At 38.5% G+C, this 22,450-nt stretch overlaps 1 long non-coding RNA gene across 1 annotated transcript in view; it reads right to left on the bottom strand.

Annotated features, from left to right (window-relative positions):
- Nucleotides 1-22,450, bottom strand: part of LOC120757467 (uncharacterized) — a 167,984-nt gene that overhangs the window by 125,676 nt on the left and 19,858 nt on the right. Inside the window, exon 2 of the long non-coding RNA XR_009208201.1 lies at nucleotides 6,908-7,076. This is a non-coding gene — a long non-coding RNA (uncharacterized LOC120757467). The remainder of the gene's footprint in view (nucleotides 1-6,907; nucleotides 7,077-22,450) is intronic.

Here is a 22,450-nt window from a genome sequence, read left to right as displayed (position 1 = left end):
CTGGGTCACAGAGGCTGTATCCACGTCATCTAGATCTTAGAAATGCTGTAGCCACATTAAGGGATAGGGTTGGAAAAAACATAAGGTTCATTAACAGACTCAGGGGACAAGAATAAAATGTATGTGCTGCCTGTGCAGCAGACATGATGAACAGAAATCCTGCAGAAAGTTTCATGTTTTGCACTGAGACTGAAATGGAGCACCACTAGAGACTTTCTGCTCAGCCTCTCTCACTCCTCCCACCAGGATCAGCCACCCTACCAAGAGAACTGAAAAGAAAAAGGTTCGGTGGACACTTTGGGTTATATTTAGTCATTGCCTAGTCATTATTTCCAGTTCATCTCTTCCTTCCATTAAAATCTCTGTCAGCATAGCTGAACTGAACCTCTCAAGCCTTTAGACCCTCCCCAAGGTCTAAACAAGATGCAACACAGCACAAGGCAATGCACAGAATTCTGGAACAGAAACATCACAGTGGGAGTTGAGGTAGGGAGTCATCAAGAGCTGAGTGAGGACACCTCCCGACTTTGGTACCCCAATAGGTTGGTACTGCCTATTTCTCTGCCTCAAGGCATCCTGCTCCACACAGATTTCCTAATTTGAAAGATTTCCTAATCTCATGACACTTTTCTCTACTTTATGTGTTGAGGCAAGTGAACAAACTGTTACCCTGATTTTTCTGAGTTTTTTATAGCCTTTGGAATTTTCATAAAATGGAGTCAGATTTTTTAGTTACTGTACAATATTAGGAGCACTTCTACCTTTTTCCCACATATGTAACATAAACAAATCCTTTGTTTTTCATTCTCTGTCCTTTGTTTGCATATTTCTAACCTGAAAAAAATTGTAACTGACTGTTGGTTTAGCCACTTGGCTGAAAGGTGAAAAACCCCAGAAGCCAATCTTCTGCTAGACCCACAAATGTATAAAAAGTAAGAAATAAACAAAGAGGCTTTCTCTTTGCCTGGATTCAGCCTTGAGCCGGATCGGAGGAACCTTTGCGCTGGAAAATCTCTCTTCGTGTGACTGCTTTGTGTGTCTCGGTAACAAACAAACCCTTAAAACTTGCCTGGTCTGTTAAGTGTAAATAGAGTTGCAGTGCATCACATCTAAAATCTTCAGTGTATTTTTTTTTTTTAGGGGTTTATTTGTTGTATTTTGTTTGTTTTTTGGGGGGGTTTTTTTGGTGTTTGTTTTGTTGTTGTTGGTTTGTTTTGGTTTTTTTGGTTGGTTGGTCTCTCTTTTTTTAGTTTTTAAGTTATTTATATTAAAAAGTTTAAATCATTTGGAAGTTAAGCCAGGACTTGTTCTCCTGCCCCCAAACAGAAGTCTGTCTTTTTCTCCAGCAGCAGTCACAAACTCTCTCAGGACTCCCTCCCAGAGCCATCAGAAAGCTGATTTTTCCTGCGCAAACGTGAAACCTGCTGCTTCCGTGTCGACAGAGGCCATCAAGAGCCCAGGGGCTGCCAGTGCACAGGGGAGGGACTGTCCTGTCCCTGTCCTGTCCCTGGCACTGCCGGCAGTGATGGGATGCACACCGTGTCTGCAGCAGCGCCTCTGGCCAGCGCTGACAGGAGCGTTTGGACACCGCTGCCCTGGATGCTCCTGGAGGGCTGAGAAACCCAGTGCCCAAACCTTACACAGAGAACACAGCGAGGCTTTTGTGAAGGCTGCCTGGAGGTTAATGAAACACCGTCTTTTCATGCAAGCCAATACACTAAAGATAAGGATTTTTTTTATTTATTCTTTTTCCATTTACTGAAAGCCGAGTAGATGGTAAATTATGTTTGCACCAAATTGTTATTAGCTGTTGAAAGTTACTGTTTGGGTTTTTTCTTTAACAGCTTAAACCAATATTAAGGATAAAAACAGAATAAAAATGGTTTTGCATTCTTTCACATTCAAGTGAAGAAAATCATTTTGCACGGCAAGTATTGAGATCAATTAAAATCCTTTACTTCAGATATAATTAACAAGCCTCACAAGCATAAAGTGATTTAATTTCCTGTATCAAACCAAATGCTGCTCTCTGTCAGTAAATGACTATTCTCTTACAGCACTACACATTAATAATTCATCATTGCTGTATATTCAAACAGATGGGACTCAATGAAAACTTCTAATGAAAACAGCATTAACTTACATCCAGCATGTAGAATCTTTAAAGGGATAGTATTTTCTTAAATATTAAGGTTTTTCATTGCACAATTTCCTAATGAGAGTTAAATTGTTACATTACCAAAATAAACCGGTCCTTACGCAAGGTGAAAAACATAAAAAACAATCTAATACAGTTATATAAAATGAAAACAAATAAACCCAAGGCCTACATCTTAAACAAATAACCACAAATTAATTTTATGAGAGTTTATGCTTACTAACATTTATCTTTGTGTTTGATTTAACATTGATAAGGTTCAATTAGTCTGGCAAGTGACGTGCACACTCTAGGATTTCACTCTCTGGCATGGGAGTAGAAAATTAGCACATAAACCTCAGAGAGCCACGTGATTCAGATCTCAGTCACTCACTACCCCGCAGTGCGGAACAAGGCTGCAAGACCAAAGTTACTGCAGCTCACTTACTGCCAGAGAGAAGAAGCGGTTTTTTTCTTCCCACCACCTCCTTTTTTAGCTCCCCATTTCCTTTTAAGATCTCAAAGGAGAGAAATAAAACGGGGGGAGTGTGTTTGTGTGTTATTGCTCCAGTTCAATAAGGCTAAAAAAGACAGTGAGGAAGAAGGAATTTTTCATCTGATCTTAGGTATACTGAAGTCAAAAGGAATTAATTGACCATAAATATTTTCACTTTAAAGCTCCCTATAAAAGCAGCAGCATTTCTGGCCTCTAATACTACAATTTTAAACTTTTACTTAGGAAATCTTAGAAGACCTGCTAACATAAGCAGCGAATAAGCATAACAATTCCACGACAACAACAAACCCTACATCTGCAAAATGTCTATATTAACAATCCCTTATGATAAAAGCCCCCTCCTTTAGTTTTACAAGGGATATTCACCACAAAGTCACAACATGGAAACATTTTCTGTCCTGATCATTTTGCCATGGTAGTTCCACCAATCGTTCTTATTGAGCACATTCATACAAAGAATGAATTCTGCTGTTTTTTTCTCTGTGATTTCAAGACTGAGGGGTTGATGCTGCAAAAGTGCTGAATAAACTGACTGCTCCAAGGACATGCACAGCTCTAAATGCATGCACAGCCACTGTCGGGATTGAAGGAATTTCCCACGTAAATGATTGCATCCACATTGTGATCCCTTGCTGGCTAGACAGCACACATTATTAGAGCAAGGACATAAGGCAGAGAACCTTATTTCTGCAAATGGGCTGAAAATATCACAATAGGATCCCATTTCTACCTGAGCAGTCAACAGAGATACCAGTAGCAAAAATATTCATGTTTTTCTCCATTACCTAGGATGCCTGAATTAGACATTTTCATTCTACATCAAGTTCTTAAACTGCAAAAAGGAAAAAACCTTAAGGTAAATCCTTTGCATTTGCACCAGATCAAAGAGCAATTATTTATTCACGTTTCCATTACACTTTACTTTGAAAGGGCAAGTTTTAGAACTCTAAAGGAAACTGGGTAAAATAAGTTATTTGAAACTGAGGGGAGAGGAGTGAAGAAGGAATAAATAGAGCTTTTAAGGACATGCTGAAAGTACCAGCTGATATCACACAGCATTGTCTTTAAATAATATGCACACTGAATGCCAAAAAATACCTACTTTCTGTGTGGTTCTTGACACATGCCACAAAAAAAAAGTTTATTGTATTGCACTATGAGAATAAAGAGCTCTCAGAAACTACAAAAATATATTATAAATGCACTTTTAGTTAGTTAGAAAGTATTTTTGATACAAAATCCACAATGTCTTTCCTTTTAGATTTTTCTACATAACAATGCATTTATTGGAGATTTGCAACATGGCCTCAGAATTTGCTAATTGCTACTCTAGAAATAAGTCTCAAAGATTTGAATAACCCATATTAAATGGATGTTTTGGTCTTTGCTTTGAAAAATATGATACTCAATCTGTGCTTTTAATGAAAAAGACATAGAGAATGTGTTGATAAAAGTCTTCTGGATATTTTTTTCTCTTCTAACAAGATTACCCCTGTGTATTTTTCTGACAGGGACCAGAAACAGCAAGTAACTCCCTTTACATTGCTCCATCACAATGCAACTTCAGAAAGAACAATAAATTGAAAAATCTGTTGCCAAAAAATTGAGTTGTTTGTTTCGCAGCTCTCCCAGATGGAAAACGCTTTTGTTAAATCATTGCAAGTGAAATTAGGCAGCTTGTTACTGAAGCCTAATCATCTATTAGCATTTTAAATTCATACAAAGGGACAAAATACTTGAGTATCTGACTGCCTGAATATTAACAGATAATGTTTTCTGTTTATATGTAAATACCTAAAATCTGTATCAGAACTTAGAGAACAGTGGGTAAAATTTTTGCTTTTTCAAAAGTTCTTCAAACTCACAATATTCTCTTTATTATTACTTTTTCCTCCCCTCATAATTTTCATTATTTCCACCTCATACCTATCTTATAACTCTGCCCAAAGCAAGATCCTTCTGCTTTCCTTTGACATAGGTCCTGGTATTGGCTATAAATTAATATACTTCTTCCAACATACTCATCCAAAATGGACAGACTTAGCTGAATTTGTACTATAGAGACTCAACACCTTAGTTCAACATTACACTATAAACATAAAGAGACATGGAGAAGACAGAATTATAGATGAAGGTATCAACTCTTTATTAATAAAGTATAAGAACCTATTGTTCTGGTCTAATAGCAGAAAATAAATGAGATTTGAATCTAATTTGAATCTAGAACTGAGTCTAATACTAGATTTTATCTGGTTCAGTGAAGAACCCCAGCACTTGTGGTTAAGCATCCTAATGGTTAATCTAAGGAAGAAAACCCAAAAACTACTCTGTTTTCTGCGCAAATATTACAAATATTTTGGCAAAAGCTGATATAACAGAAAGATTCTAAAAGAGCTTCCCAGATTTGACATCTTTGCCAGATCATCTAAATAATAGATTTCAGTGACTTTGGCATCTGACACCTGGGGACAAGCTGAGCAGTTATTTTATATTATTCTTCACTTTACACCACTAACTGAGGAAGGGAAGAAGCTTTCAACACCACAGCCATGTGTGGCTTTTGCTGATGGTGTACAAGCCAATATGCTGCTACCAAGTCAATTATGTGCTATTTTTTGCTGCTTTTATTGTGGGAGAGTGTGTCCTGCAAGAGAGGCAAAACAAATCTCCAACCGTTACAGGCCTGTGAGGAAAACTGTCAGACAGCCTTTTGCCCTGTGCCCACTGCACCATTAAGTTTTAGAGGAATGGCTGGTTACTGGTCAGCCTCAAGATGTGCCAGAAGTTGGTCAATAAAGACTCCAGATTCTATAAATTGACTGAGATTTCTAGGAGTGAAACTGTGAATTGCGACAAGGATGGCATTCCTAATTGAAACACATATAATCCCTTCTTTCCTTCAACTTCCTAACTTCTCAAGATCTTGCTTGTAGCTTTTAAGAGATGTATGTTTAAAAATAAATATATCACAGCAACAGCATAATCTGGTATCACATTGCTTGCAGTCTCCTGGAAGTATGACACTGCAGCAAAACGTGTAGACAATAACAGCACAGATCCCCTCCCTGCTCTGTGAGCAATCTTCATGTCAAGAGCATTTTCAAAGCACCAGTACCACAGTGCTAAGTACTAATAGCCCAGGCAGGCAGGCTCCCGCCCTGCTAATTAACTCACCTAGGGGTTCTAGCTACGGCCCACATCCACAATTTCAAAGTTTTCTCTCCCCTCCTACTCCTTTGTCTAATAGTTTTCACTATAATCACACTCAGGAAGAAAATTTTAAAGCCAAGAATGACAAGTGTGTCTTGCCTCAGCTAAAACTATTCAGAAATAATAAAAGGCAAGATCAAGAAGCATAGATATAAACAGGCTTTTGCCCTTCTAGCAACAGAAGAACAAGTTAAACCATTGAAGGACATTTGATGAGGAAAATGAATGCTTTCTGTTTTTCTGGGTGGGAGTGCCAAGGATTCCCACAGCTCATTTTCTGCAGAGGTCAAATCCAACCCATGGAATTTCCTCCAAACATACAGCCTTTTTACTGTAGCTGCACACCGCAGCCAGCTCCCCACTGCCCATCTACAGCAGAGTAATCGTCCCAGGGTGCAGCTTAATATAAATGGCTCTAACAAGGACTTTGCGCAGCAACAGCAATAGAAGCCATCCCCAAAGCGTCCACAACAAAGCCTGTGCTCAGATTGCACCGTGATGCTCTTTAAGCCAGGCTTATGTACACAATGCTCAAAGTCCAGTTCCAGTCTCTGCTTCCCAACAGGCAGGTGTTCAAAATGTAGTGTACAGCTTACCTCCCCACTTTATCATACGAGGAGGTGGAAGTGGCTAACCTCGTAAACTAGACAGGTTATAACCCAGAAATGTACATTCATTTGCTAATGAGCCTTCTGAGCAGATCAGAAGGCACAGCAGAAGTCTTCACTTTTTCAGGTATTATTTTTCCATTTTATGTAAGAGGAAAATTTCCATTTCTGCAACGTAAGAGGAAGAACCCCATACAAGTTCTCTGGTGATAAGAAACAGATACCCTAACTGCAAAAACATCTTGATTTGAAAACTTAAATTAGCAGTAGAGGAATGATTCAAAACCCAAGGCTAAAGAGCTGCTTTCATTTCCCCATCTTCCTTTTTTCTTTTTTTTTGCTTTCCTGCAACAGATACAACCCAACTTCACAGTTTAAAATGGTCAGAATTCATCACTCTAGAGAGAATAAATTGAAAAAAGTAATCTCTCTTACCTCTGAGAAGCATTTCCTTTTAACTGCTTTGGGCTTCCTCCAGATGAAGGGGCAACTGGCAGGTCTTCGTTGATAAATACTGAGTACAGATCATGTGAATCAGCACAGGTAAATCTCAGATTCTCAGCTTTCTGGAGCATCACAGAGTTGCAGAACTATAGCACAACATCTGGGAAGTGAATTGGAAAATAATTCAAGATTAATAACTTTCATATCTTGCTTTAGTGCTTCAGGGAAAATTGCCAACAATGGAATGATGCTAATTATTATATAATCAACATTAGTCAGTGAGCGTAATTTGTGTGAAAGATAGTGGGGCTGAAGGCAAAAGGAGGCAGTTTGAGTCCACCTCTAAAGATGAACTTCAGGGAGCACTTCATGCAAGAGCATTTGCCTTCCAGAATGCCAGGAGGCATCTCTCCTCCTCTCTCTTTTATAACTTAAGTCCTGCAGATCACTCTAGGGTGGCTGGCAAAAGGCAAATAGAGAAAAGTTCAAAATCATAAATTCCATTATGGGATTTTAAATACAGTGGAGAAACCAAGATGGCAGTTAAACAGTGCGTCCTACTCAAACACGTTTTTCTCCTAATATAGATAAAAATTGCTTAGAGGTATTTTAATACTACATATTTCCACTTATCAAATATAACACTTAGTGCATTAATACTATTGCTAAAGTTCTGAAGATAAAAACGTTGCTCATTAGCATGAATCCATTTTCATTGTGTGTGAAAGAGCATAAACTCTCATAAATCATTCATAAAGGACACCTCTACATCTCTTCCCACAACCCTTTAGCATTTAGTTCTTTTCCAGATGTAAGAATATACTGTAGCTAAAGTCTCTTCTCATTAAGCATCTCAGTTCAGTTCCCAGCTAAGCTGATCAATTACATTAGGGACCAAACACAGTACAATTATACAAATATTTTCTTCTACATGGCAAAATAGCAAAAAAAAAACAACAAAACCCTCCTCTAAATAAAATGTATCCTTGGTTCTGCAAGCACACACAGAGTTTTGTTTTTAGTAGAACTTTTCTCAGAGCAGTTTTACATTCAAATTCATATGAAAGTAGAAGAAACAAACCAATGCAAACTGACCTGAAGGCAAATTAAACAAAAAAAATTTGAAGATTAGAATGGTTTCCCTGTTAATGATCACAAAATTAAACCAGCCACAAAAATCTCAAGAACACCAAAATATCATTCAACAGAGTAATATATTTAGATAGTATATAAAATATAAAAACGTCACAGACTTTAAAGTGGTAAAATATTGAAAACCCAAAACCAAACTCACCTACAGTCAGAAGGAATCAGTTCCCAAAGAAAATTAACTGAGATGTTGCTATTTTCCTGCGCCTTTATTGAATTTCTGAATTTACTTTGATGAAAAACTACTGTTCAATAATGCAATGTAAGTAGAACTGGAAGCTAAACTTTTCATGGTAAAAACCTCAGTTTTATCATAATGAACTCAGTTCTTTCCCCAGAGTCTTAAAATTTACAGCTTTACTCATGGGTGTTTTTACTTAAGAAAAATTAGAGTCCTTATTTATCTTGCTGTTCAGAGATTTGTATTTAGTTAAATCACAGCAGCACATAATATTATACCATGTTCTTATCATGATTCTACACAAAGAAAAGATGGTTAAAAACAGTGAAGCTGAGAAGGTAAAGAAATTCAGTGTATTTTCATCTCCATATCCAGTTTCAATAACAGAATTATTGTCCAGCTGGAGCAACTTTATGACTCAATACATTTCAAAACCACTTTCAGAACACAGAAAAAACAGTATTATAAAAAATAATTCATCCTCAAGTTTAATTTCAACATCTAAAACATAACAAATATTTAATGCTTGTCAAGTCAGCTCTGCAAATTCACCTTATACTGTTCAAATGTGGGAAAAATGGGAAACAAGGGCATATTTGTCCATCAGAGTGTCCAAGACTATTTGTATATATAGGTATATATCCTACTTAAATCAATTTTAAAAGCTTACAAAACCAAGCTACAAACCAAGCCCTGGTCACGGCTCATTTACTCCACCCAGAGCTGCTCTATGAGCCTGACAGAAGGAAGCATTCTGCTCCTGCTCCCAGGACACAGGGCAACTGTGCAGCCTCAAAGAGCAGCACATCCAACTGTGGGACCCAGGAGACTCAACCCATTTTGATCAAATCAAATTTAATGATATAGCTGTTCTTATACTTGAAAAAAAAATCACACATTTTAGGGCCTTAGCAAACGTTAAATCAATCTACTAGAAAGTAATCCTCCATCCCATAAGCAAACAATATAATTCAAAATGTAAAAGAAGTGAGTCATAGTAATTCAACTTTAAGATTCTGTAATTCTCCTCCAGACAAGCTTGTTTCCTCAAGAGAACAAGTGCCCTGAAATCCTTGCACAGCGGAGCACTTCAGCTAGCAATGAATCCTCAGCATAATGTTAAAAACAAACACATCACACAAATATAAGATAAACACAAATACATAATTTTATATATGCATAAATTCATTCAAGAGTCCTCTTTACATTTTTGGTTAAACCAAACAGCATTTTCCCATTCATTTTATTTGCTGTTTTTTTCTTTCTGGCTGAAGAACATTTAAATAGATTCTGGGAGAGTTGCACGCCCAGAAAGCCTCATTCCGGCAGAAGCACGAAGCATGGTGGCAGGACAGGCTGGGAATCAAAGCAGTAATGTGCTTTTCTTCCATGGCTGGAGCCTTCATTTGGACAAGGGTTGAGCAGGGCTGACCACAATCCCCTCAGCCAGTTTGATTAGCTGTGATCCCACTTACTCCCACAATCCCCTTTAACAGCCTCTGGACGTCGCAAAATCAGTGTGTGAGAGATTAGGAACACTGGGTTTCTGTTTCAGACGGGGTGAAAATGGTTATTTTCAGAATGAAGTCGTACTGATGTATAACTAGCTAGTAAAGATAACACCACTGACCTCTGCTCTGTTCAAGGGCTCATAAATAATTTAAACATGAAATCTTTGAAAGTGTCTGGTTAAACACAAGCATTTAAATCCCATTTAAGCATCCAGGTAAAAAGCTTGATTTTAAAAGGCCTCTGTTTACTACCTTTCACAGTATTTTCACTGACCACTCATTTACATGCATTTCCTTACCCGAAGAATTATTTTCTTTTAATTCAGTAATTTACAGGGGCACCTTTCTGTGCATTAAAGTGTCTGTTCTTATTAGAAAAAATAAAAGGTCACTGCTATTGCAACAGTGTATCAAAAAATCAGAAGTGAGGAAAAACAAAAGAAAAAAATACACAGTTCCTCAAGATCACTGTATACCTAAAACCACCCCCCCAAATGGAATTTATCAAAAGGTCAGACTTAAAAAGCAGCAATTCATAAATACTAATTACCATCTTGCCAGTGATTGCATGATAACATTTACTGGTGCATAATTGAATAGCAAAAATTCAAAAAAACAGAGAGCGTGGGTAGATTTAATAATTAATTCCTCCCACACTAATCAGTTTCTGACTATTTCTTATAATAAGCACAATTCTATTTTCTTGCTTCCTTTTTCTTTTTTCTTTGTGAGTAACAAACTGTGAGTCTGTCTTTCTAAAACTAAAGGGAAGGGGAACAATTGCAAATAACAGAAAATATAATTTTTAATAGTTATAAATTTCTAAATATTCTAATTGCATCCAAGTTTTTGCTTCATTGCTGAATATTACTATGATTCTTTGTTCTACAAAACATTAGTTCTTTTAAATTATCCCTTTAGAATTAGATCACCTTCCCTCAAGCCTTTTTCCTAAATTGCACATCTGTAATCCGGTGCATTTTTTAATGCATGTTATACACATAATTTAACAGCCATCATCCTCCATCCCCCACTGTCCCAACAGCTGGGTTGTGGTTAAGGACAGCTCGTCTCCACCTTCTCAGGTGTGAGCAGACAAAAAGCTCCGTGCTGTTCCCAGTTCCAGGGTTAGGTCTGTCAGGATGGAATTATCCAGATCACAGCAGCCACAGCGAGCTCACACGTGCTTGTACTGTGCAAGGGATAAACAAGGCTAAAAAGCACAAGAGCAGCTGCCAGGAACATGGCAGGAGATGCTGCTTAAAATCACACATGGGTCTAGTGACTTGGGGTAATTTGGGCACAGCCTATCACAGAAACTGTTGGCTATAGGGGAAGTGCTGAAATATTAAGTCACACAATAATATTTTTATTATTTCATTTTTAAATTTCATCCAAACTTTATCTTTTTTGCAATATTTTTTAGAACAATATATTTTGCAGCCCTATTCTGGAACAATGTTAATATAAAAATCCCAGCAGCAAGGCACACAATCCTCTCCAGGCCACATGGAAACCAAATTGCTACAGCACTTGTCAGAACACACAAAAAATGTCCATTTTGATACAGTCCTCCTGGGTTTCAGTCCTCCTGAAACAGGTAAGCTTCATCCATGGAAAAGAAGACTGATATTTTTTATTGTAAGTATGTAGAGAAAAGCACAACAAACAAAAGCCAACCCCTGCTCCCCAAGATTCCAAAACACTTTCAAGAACTGAGGAATAACATTCTCCAGCTAACACCAAATACAGACACACCCTTAAAAATCCCCTTGTCCCCACACTTGGGAAAACACCCAAAGAAAAGTCACAGCGGGAGAGGAGCAGCACCTGGCCCACAAAGCCCAGGACTGTAAGAAATCCAAACCCAAACCTCGCAGTTGTGTGTGTTTAACTGATGTGAAATAAAACCTGCAAGAGCACAGGGATGAAGAAAAGCCTTTGCGCCAGATCCATTCCCCAGCGAGCACCAAGCACTAATCCCACTTTGCCCCAGAATGTTTGGCACTAAGATTTTCTCCTCTCCTCTGCAAGAAACAGAATCATAAAACACAGGCACGACCCGTTCAAGGGCAACTAAAGTCTGAGACAGCAGAGTTCTGAAGCTTCATCCACCATAGCCAGGATCAGCTCTGCAGGACTCTGGGAAGACACCAGCAGTGGTTCTGGACTGTCCCCCATATCTCACAGGTGTCTATGGGTGAGATTTGGTGTGAATTAATGAGATAAAGGGACTGCAGAGACCTCTGGCAGAAAACACACTGGACAGGAAGCCCTTCCAAAACCACTTTGTTTCTTCTAGGTTTGGATAAGGAAGATGTTGGCTCCAAGGGGCAATTGACATGAAGAAGCCTCTCTCCCACGGTAAAATAAAACATGAATTTGTAGGCAGACCCACATCAAGCTGTCTATCCGTACCCTGCAAACTTACTCTAGTGAATCTGGCTAAAATGTAACAGAAGAAAAAGCTGTTGTGTATAGAAAAGTACCACATAATAATAAAATCACTTTTGCTTTACCTAAAACACTCAAATACAGCAATGTTACCTTCCATACAGACTATACAACTGAGAAATCGAAACCAGCCTAGTGACACTGAAGAACAAGTCATAATTAGAGAGTTGTCTAATTTGATTACTTTGATTGCAGGCAGAGGTGTGGTATGATTTTTCAATTTTGGGGGGTTTGTTGGGTCTTTTATGTTGTTTGGTTTTTTTATAAAAATCTTTTTAAAAAATTTTCATGCATCTATCCTCCAGAAATTTTAATCTGTAGAAGGCACCATATCTGGCATAATACATATTTTACCTTCATGATGTGTAACATTAATACATTAAAGTGACAACCCTTCCCAATGATGTATTAATTTAACAGTTCATATCAGATTGCCCTAGAAAATATGATGCTGAACAGATGAAACTGCAGTGAGGTACTCTGGCAAAGAATAACTATCAAAATTGGTCCAAATAACAGAGAGAGTAGAATAGGATCTAGAAATAAAATAGTGCCACAGCTTTTAGATACTTAGAGAGAGATAGGTTCAACACAGCAGGATTCATGCAGGGGGGAAAAACTGGAGGTGCAGCCTTCAAACATCATTTTACATGCATCATTAAATGTCTTCCATCTCTCCCATCTTCCTCTTCCTGTCAACACTTGGTTACTAAATTTGGGGGGTCTGAAATTTGGGGCTATTTCTTTTCTTCTCTGTTTGGAAAACAGTTATTTGCAGAGCCACTGGCAGACTGTGCAGAAAGCTGTGAGTCAGTCCAGTTCTGGTGGCCAGGCAGGCCCACAGTCAGGGATGCTGTTACCCCACTGCCTCTGCAGGGAGCACAAATGAAGAGCTGAGCAATAAGTATTGGTGAAATCGTGTGTGGCACTGGGATATAAAGCTATGGGAATAATGCAGATAGAGTCAGCAAAGTAGATTGATTACAGGCCAGTGAGGCAAGATGTTGAAAGGAGACTTCATACATTTAGGGTGACATTATCATGGCTGTAACAAACACTAGCACAGCCTCTTGGATATTTCCTAAATCCTCTAAGGTCATGATAATTTATTGGAAAGTCTTTTTACAAAGTTCATTTGCAAGAAGGAGGAGAAATGGCTGTCTAAATACCGTTATATTAGCATAATAGTAATTGTACAACATTTAAATTTCTCTACTGGACAGAAAGCAGTCTCTGAGGAAGAACTTTTTCTGCCAGCAACTTCAAAGTGCTCTTTTTTTTAATTGCCCAACAGTGATTACCTTGAATACATTGATCAAAGAGTCCCTAGAAATATTCCTCAACACTGAGTAACACAATGATGAAAAGCTACCTATTCATCCTTAATACGGGGCAGAGAAAAAACAGTTCATCCCACTGCAGTGAAACCATTAGGGAAAAAGAACTTTTCATGTGGGACTTAGAGACAAAGGAAGATTGCATACAGTGAGACAGCACACGGCCTCAGAGCAGCTCTGCTGTGTCATACTAAGGCTCTTTGTCCAAGATCTGCCAGGCACAAGGTTCATCACACCAGGAATGAGACGGATTTCAGGGTCAGTGCCGCGGGGCCTCGGATCTCACATAACACAGCCATCAGCAGAGGGGCAAGGCAGAGATGTGCTGTGGGAAAAGGATGGACAGCAATTCCTGTCTTTGCTAATCCCAGCTGAAGTCATTGCTTGACCTAACACCACATATCAGTACTTAATTCCTCCATGGAGGCTTATTTCCTCCATGGAATTCAACTATTAATGCTGCAAGCTCGCTGGCTTTGGTAAACGTGCTGCTGTGTAGAGGTTTGGTTGGGTGTTTCCACTCCCTTCTCTAGAAGTGATCCATTATTTCAGCACATGTAAATCCCATCAAACATGTGCTTCACAAAAACAATTTAGGAGACTACATAAGGCTATGGAAATCTCTCCAGAATTAGTTCGCAACTTCTATTTGACTAGAGGAGGAAGAAACTAACCAAGTTGGACAAGTCGAGGAGCAAGCTGAGTGACCCTGAAACGGGCCACAGTACCAGAGGCATTCCAAGGTCCTCACTACACCCTACCTGAAGGTAAGATACACAACTGACATTCAAACCACCTGCAGCAGATGCACTTGCTGCTGGGCCATGACCATTACTTTAAAAGTTCATCAGAAACAGAAGAGGAGCTGGAGGAGGTAAAAGCACATAGATGTTCAACCAAGCACGTGAGGGGGAACAGCAGTACACAGTCATTAATATTTCACTCTTCCATGAAGAAATGTTATAGTGAATTTTCCTGGTAATTCACAAAATCATTTGAGACCTTTTGGAGAAGAAATACACCGATGAAGAATTCTGCTAAAGTGAGAAAGCAATATGGGGAAATTTGGTTTGCTATTTTATGTGTTTGCTAAAAATAATTTAGAGAACTATATTTTAATGTCTGTACCATGATGGCAACAATTAAGATTTACAGAATGGAAAAAAAGCATATAAGTATTTTTTAGTTTTATTGAAGCTCCTGTAATTTCTACAAATAGACTAGCACTTATTTCAAAATCTCTCTCCCATTCCCTGGAAACACATTATCTTTTCTAAATTTCTTCAATTTTACACTGCTTTTTGAGAAGAAATAAGGCACCAAAATGCTCAGGCTAAAGAAGCTTGAATTTTTTGAAGTTTCTACCAGACTTGAGTTAAAAATCACTGTTCCTTTGTCCAGCAGGTAACCCCTCAAACATTTCACAGCCCAAATAAACCTTACTCCTTAGGAATGCATGAAAGATAATTTTAGTGAATAGGGCAGACACAAGCAGAAGAGTATATATATGCTCCCAGTGATTAAGCAAAGTGTTTTCAAACTCGAATGGATGAGGGAGCCTATTTAATATTGGGACTGCTTTCTGACAGTCTTAATTTACACATCAAAAGAGAAATACACTCTAAGATTTTGTCACCGTAATGGTTTTGCTATTACATTAACTAGCAATTACTACACAATGCCATGCAAGCTGACTAGGCTTTAAATGCCAAGTCCTAATTTTGAAACCTCCTTAGGCTGTTATTTCAATGTCTTCTACACTTTGAAGGGAGAAAATTACCAAGGCTACAATTGCATGGATTAATAATGGCTAAAAATGCCTACAAACGGTGTTTTTTAGCCTCTGCACAAGGAAGTAGAAAAATATCAGTTGTGGTTTACTCTTTCCTCTGTTCTACCCAGTATTTGAAATGAAAAGCACGGGGATGGAAGCTGCTTTTGGATTTTCCACTCAGTGACTACAGATATATTATAAACTACACAAAGCAAGGTGGAAAAAGTTAAGCATTTTACTAGGAGATCAGATAACTTACATTATCTTTCACCCTAACCTTTAATCCTAGAAGAGGAATATGTTTAACCAAATGGTGCTATTCAAATGGGCCTTAATTTCCTTTAATTATTCATTTCCTGTAAACAAACATTCCAGGCATCTATCAAGTCCAAAAACACGAAGCAGAAAAGAGTTCACTATTTCATTTTATACCAGCTGAAAGTTTCTTCTACTTCGCTAGTGTTGCTGTGCTGCCGAAATCTGATGTTCAGAAAGCAAACCAGATGCCCAATTTAGTTAAACACAACAAAAACTCCCACACCTTACCAAAATAAGTTGTATTTATGAGCATCTCTCACTAAACCTACCGAGAGGTGCGAGGCACCTTCTGTGTTGCTGGTCCTCCTCCCTCAAGGGGCTCGGGGTGCTGAGCCAGCTGTGCACCCGCATTCTCATTTTGTGCCCTGACCTTGGTGACCAGGGCTGATCGCTGCTGCAGAGCACCAGCCAGGTAACACATAAATCTGCTAGTGCCGACGGTCTCTCTGATGTTTTGGGGAGGGGAAAAAAATAAATTAAAAAGCAGTGACAAAAACAAAGAGAGCAATATCTTCATTCTAAACCAGACAATGAGAGTGTGAACACTAAGCACTTAGAGTGCTTAGAGGTACTAAGTGCTTCATGAAATACAACAGTGTGGTATCTGCAGGCATGGATCATGAGCAGATGAGATTTAGGAATTTAGTCGTCTGTATTATTTCTCTTCATAATTTTTCTTTTAAAAGCTGTAGATTCTAGTATTTATGATTTCATTGTGCTTTAATTCACTTATGCTTTAATAAGTGAAAAGGGTTTTGGGGGCTGAGAGTATGGAAATAGGTTGTAGTTATGGTTTTAAATAATTTATTCTTCGGTTAAATTCCAGCTATTTTAATGATATATTAAACATTCTGCAGCAGTTGTATTAAACAGAGACCAGGAGAAATTAATGATTAGGTGATAATAGCTGGAGATCCTATCACTGTTACCCAGCTAAATTGATTTTCTCAGAATAGCTAAATAAAAAAAAATTAAAAGCTACGTGACAAATTGCAAAATTTTGTTGTTAAGCACACTACGTACTGCCAGATCCCAAAGGGGGAAAAAAAAATAAGGAAACATTTTTTTCCTAATTCTTAAGATGTCAGAATACATTTTTGTTTTTATTAAACTCTTCTACAAGATATGACTTCTCTCCTCAATGTAATTTGTATTTCTTTAGTCGAAATTGGTTTTTTTAAAGATAGTACTAAGTCTCTCTGACACAGCTAACTCTAAATTCCCTATGCACGTTAGTATGGAACTCCCATGTTCCATGCATTGTCTTATCCCTGGTGTGTCCCTCTGCGCTCACAGCTCGCCCTGGTCTCCAAGGTGTCTCCAAGCTATTCCCTTGTCCCATAAGCTTCCCCTCCCAGCGCAGTGGCCATGGATCTCTCTGCCAGCAAGGCCGAGCAGTACAAGGGCAGGGGACAGCGGTGCTCAGCCCGAGCAGGGCTGGTGCTGGGGTGCAGGGGGCTGCAGGAGCTGGGCTGGGCAGAGCCTGGTGCTGGCTCCTGCATGGAACCTCCCAAACACGCTGGTGCCGCTCCCCAGCGCTCCCTCCAGCCTTCTCCCAAGAGTGCTCCTCCTCACAGCTGGGGCAGGGGAGCAGAACCTTCGTGTCCCAGCCACAGGGGTTTGCAACCCGGCCTTTCAGGTCACCTCACTACGCTTCCAGCTTGTCCACACATGCATCCCCTTCTGCCTGCCCCTGCATACAGGGGGAGCAGAGAGCACAAGCCCTTACCCCTTAAATGCTGTCACCCCACCTCAGAGTTACAGCTGCACCAGAAATCTAAACTGAGGAAATTACATTTCTTAGAAACCAAAAGATTCTGAAAGCCCTTCCATTTAGGAAAAAAAAAAAAAATAAAAAAATTATGTATACGTTCATTTACCAATCTTAGCATCAAGTCAGAGGTTGCTCCCTGAGTAATTACTGTCATAAGAACTTCTTAACCTCCAATTAAAAAGAAATTTTAGCGATGAAATTATCCAGCTGCAGATGAATAGTCTCAAAAAGGATTTTTAAAAAATCTGAAAAGACTGTCCCTTATGCTTTCTTCACAAATATCTGGCCACTAATAACTTCCCTAGTTCAACAGACTATGGAAATTACTTTTTTTTAATGAAAAGTGGAAAACAAACTTCTCCAAAGTTATTATAGCCCATTTATATTCAAGACTGTAAGTTTTGAAATTCCATCTGCAGTAAATTACCAGAGAGGCAATTTGATAAACCTTCACGTAGCTCTTGATGCTAGCATGGGTATCTCCATTCTAACTCAGGCACGTGTCCAAGATCCAGCACGAATTCATGCAGACCTGCTAAATGATAAATTCAGACTAGTCCAATGCCATAAAGCACTTCAAATGTCTCACAGAAAGTCAGGTTATAAAACACATAAGGAAAATCATTCTCAGAACAACTACACTGAAGTGCAGCCAACGCTTAGCACCAGAAATGTTGAGCACAAAAGTTCAGGGTAGATCTGAACTTCTAGTGCAGCCTGCTGAAATGCAGCACAGGGCGTTGGACCAGCGCACCACAGCAATTTCCATTGTGCCTGATGAATTTTTGGCCTTGCAACCATTCAAAAAACAGCTCCAAAGCAGACTGCTGCAATAAGAATGCAGCTGTTGAGACATTACCTCTCTGCTCTATCTGTGAAGAAATGAGCAAAAAAAGCTGAGCAAATTCAGCAGGAGAGGAAGGCCACTTCACTAAGGCAAACAATATCATGTGTTCTCATGACATACAGAACTTTTACAATGCATCAGGGAAAAAAGGTGCCTGCCTGGAGACACGTGGAGGGGAAAGTGCTTTTTTATCTATACAGGTTTGGTTACAATCAGCTTGGCCAGGCAAAGAGTTCAGGTCCTACGATGGTATGGGCAGGAAACAGATCTCTCTAGAGGTTTCCCAGGGGAAATAACTCACTGGTAGAGGCTAAACAGTATAAATTAAATTTCCAATGAAAACAACAGGGACTCAGGGTTATTAAACAGGGTAAACAACAGCAGTAGGAATATTTATTAGGGCTGTTGGAATGGGACCCTACAGTATCTATTTAGATATTACATCATGTGATCCATTGTGAAATTTGGCTTGAAGTCATTTGCATACTCTTGAAACACATGAGCTATGCACATGACCTGGATTTCTGGATATTACCTCCTGTATGCTGTTTTAATAACGAATTTAATTTTTTCCTCTTTTCATAATGAGACTAAAGAATACATCCTACTGGTTTTATTATTATCCAACACCCATTCTGGGCAAAATCATTGTGTACGTTCTTGAAGTTCTCTTTCAGCCATTGAATCAGTCTAGCTGATTCCTCAAATCCTGTCTCAGCATGTCTGTGTATCGCAGCTGTATCCACAGGGAGAGTGCTGAAGTTCCTTGAATTAGCTATACCTCTAGCACTAAGCACATTCATTATTTAATAAATTGATTAAGGTATTTTTAACAGCAATGAGAGCACAGTATGGAAGAGGATGACTAAAACTAGCTTAAAAGCTGTAAACCCTGTGTAAGAGGAGCACCTCACAGGCATTTTTAGGGAGGGCAGAAATCATTACCTATCTCACAAGATTTTATCCAGCATAAACCAGACTGAGAATAGCTGAGCAGCTGATAATTGGCATATGCAGCTCAAGTCTGTAGCCCTGAGTTTTATGTACTCTGGTTTTTATTAGAGTAGCCATTCTAAAACCAAATTATCTAAACTTCTATAAGGCGAATCAGATCTTGTTAAACATTTATTAAATAAGAGAAGCTATAACAGTCTGAAGAGAAGATATCTGGTCTGAGTGGAGTTTTAAAGTTGCATTCTGTAAGACTCAGTGTTCTGATTTGCTGGCATATTGGACTGGTTGAAACAATAAACACCTTCTATTTCTTCAAATAGCTATTTTGGATTCTTGAAACTATTGTGAAAAAAAGATAGCATTACTAGGAGAAAAATAATAATAATGAGTAATGCCTGCATGTCAAGCATTCCTATTTGGAAAACTGGAGTAAAACTTAACCTGGTTTTATAGCTGGCTGGCGAAATTCATCCTTCTCTAGCAATTTATTTTGGAGATAGAAGGGTGAAAAATAAATTTTTAGACAGTTGTGTAGTTGGAAGGAGGAAATAATTGAAACTCAATTGGATTGCACAATTTTTTTTTTCCTAGGTTGCTTTTGTTTTGATTTTTTTTGGTTTGTTTTTGTTTTGATTTTTTGTTTTCTTTTTAAAAAGTAAAGAAGTCACTTGGAGCAACTACTCTTCTTTTATGTAGAAAAGATCTTGGGATGGAGCAAAATGTTTTAGGTCCCCTCCATGGAGATGTATGTGTATGACACAGTATAGACACCCCTTGGGACAAAAGCATGCCTATAGCTGTAGATAATCCCCACCCTCAGTGGCTGCTATAAGCTCGTCACCACATCAAGCGGCGTGGCACTTTCAATACATCTAATCTACAGAAACTGATATCTTCGCTACACATACTCCTTTAGGCATTCCACAAAATCATACTATTTTCAAAGGTTAAACAAAATTTATATTCAAGGTCTCTCCATAAATATATTCAAACAGGGACACTTATGTTATAAAAATATTATTAACTTTTCTTATAGCAGAATTAAAAATTGTATCTCCTCTACTCTGTAGAATTGTAAGACATCTTTTGTGGTATAATAGCTGACAAAGTTTTTTTTTTACAAACGTATCTGTGTTTTTCCCCTTCTTTTTCCAACTAAAATCTAAACATAAACGGATGAATAATCTAACTTTATTCGTGTTTTCCTCACTCTTTCCCATCTAGACTGTATCTATATGTTTCAAACAAGATCAAAATTATTGAAAAAAAATTATTCCTGCAAAACATACCAGTAATTGTGCTTTAAAAAGGTCACATCGCAATGCTGCAGGCTGCTGTGAATAAGATTACAGATGTATGTATGATTAATTTGCCATTTTACCAAATTTTTTTGAGGTGAAATATTAAAAATGTCATCCAACTTCGAGAAAAGAAAGTGGTTATCACTTCATTGAACTACAGACAGATATTAACAAAAAATAGCAGTGATACATAATCAAAATAACCTGTGATCAGAAATTATTCCTGTATATTTTCATACCACGACAAAAATCAAATTAACCAGCTCAGCTCATATCAAATGGAAGGACTGATTGCCTCCAATCCCACCATAGGGTTGTTAAAAGTAAATATGTAGCCATAATTCCAAGACATATACATCCAAAAGAAATGTTTCTTCAGGCAGTAAGTAAACAAAGAAGCTCCAATTATTTTTTCCTTTGAAGAAGTTTGCTGGATGAAGCCAAGGAACCACACTTTCACTCTTCCAACATCTCCGTCCCCATGCTCTGCCTCAGGCTCCTCCAGGTGATGTTGAGAAGCTCCATTCTGGTCTACACCCTAAGCTAAAGCTCCCAGCCCTGACCCGTGGGGGACAAGGAAGCACATGCACAACTCGCCTCGGTTTTACCACTGTGGGTAGGGCCACCATGGGATTAGCTGAAGGAAGCCCTAGGAAAATGGAATGGATGAAGGGACACACTCAATTCCACAGGAATGACCTCAAAGAAAGAGCACTACTGTGACCTTCCAGCCCAAGAGAACCCACTCAATGGATAGCAAACTTCAGATCAGGTCTCAGGAGTTTCTATGAAGTAAAGAGCTTAACAGCCTTCCAGAATGGAGAGTGGGGTGGACAAATAATTCTCAGGTCTGATATATTTTTTTATAAGTTCAAAAGTACATACATTTCTGGAAGCCACATCACTTGATGAGCAGTGCTGTCCATCACCTTGGAACACTCAGCGAGCTGAAGGTGTTCACTGCTCTTCTCTTTACTCACACTACTAGAGAATGATAAAAACCTTCCAGCTGAGCAGTAAGGACAAAGCCCTTTAGCAAAATGAACCCACACTTCCTAGCATGCTCCCCATTTTTTATGAGACACCACTGGCATAATCCTAAATGCAGATGATACAGCTATCAGCTGGTACTGGAACTAAAGCTGTGAAGAATACTTTCAATACAAAAAGCTCAATTGTCATCTCACAAACCACCATGGATACAGCTCATAAACAGCCACAGTTTAGTTTTGCATTATGCTGACTGACCTCTAAAATATCTTTTGTTTATGGCCCACCCCATCTCTTTATTCTGCATTATATTTGACAGAATTTGCTGTACAATTAACCGGGCATTTTTTATTCTAAGTACCTTCTGCTTTGATATCTTTCAGAAGTTGATATCATAATGGAAATCTCCAACATCAAAGAAAAAGCAGCCTTTACATCGTGAAATTCTTGCAATTAAAAGAAAATTTGATGCATCCATAACATTAGCTTTTAGTTAATTGCTAAGCATTCTTTTTATGGCCATGGCAGGAAGGCTCATCTAGATGCAAATGCATCTCCAGAGAATCAGAATTATTATTTTTATGACTATTTTTGTTATTAATGTGTTACTGTTTGGGGGTGTGGTGTGGGGAGTATTTCTCTCCAAGAACAAAACAGCAGTATAATCTTAAGGGCTCACAAAGAAGGAAGCACCTACAAAATATATTTTTCTTTGTGGTTTGATTTTTTTTTTTTTAACCTGATTTTTTTTTTTTTTTAACCTGCCATGGTGACTGACAAACACATCTCCAGTTCACACTTCGGTTTGTTACTGGCCTATGAAGGAATTCATTCTCCTCAGCTCATCCCATGGCTGCCTGACACCTTACAGTAATAATATGTCAGATTTTTTCAAAACTTTGAAGTGACAGTTCTGATATAAGGTCATGCCTTTTAGGAACAAG

The sequence above is a fragment of the Hirundo rustica genome, chromosome 10, assembly GCF_015227805.2.
Source record: "Hirundo rustica isolate bHirRus1 chromosome 10, bHirRus1.pri.v3, whole genome shotgun sequence".
NCBI classification, from domain to species: Eukaryota; Metazoa; Chordata; class Aves; order Passeriformes; family Hirundinidae; genus Hirundo; species Hirundo rustica.
The sequence above is the reverse complement of the archived record's forward strand: the minus strand, read 5'-3'. Positions and strand labels throughout refer to the sequence as shown.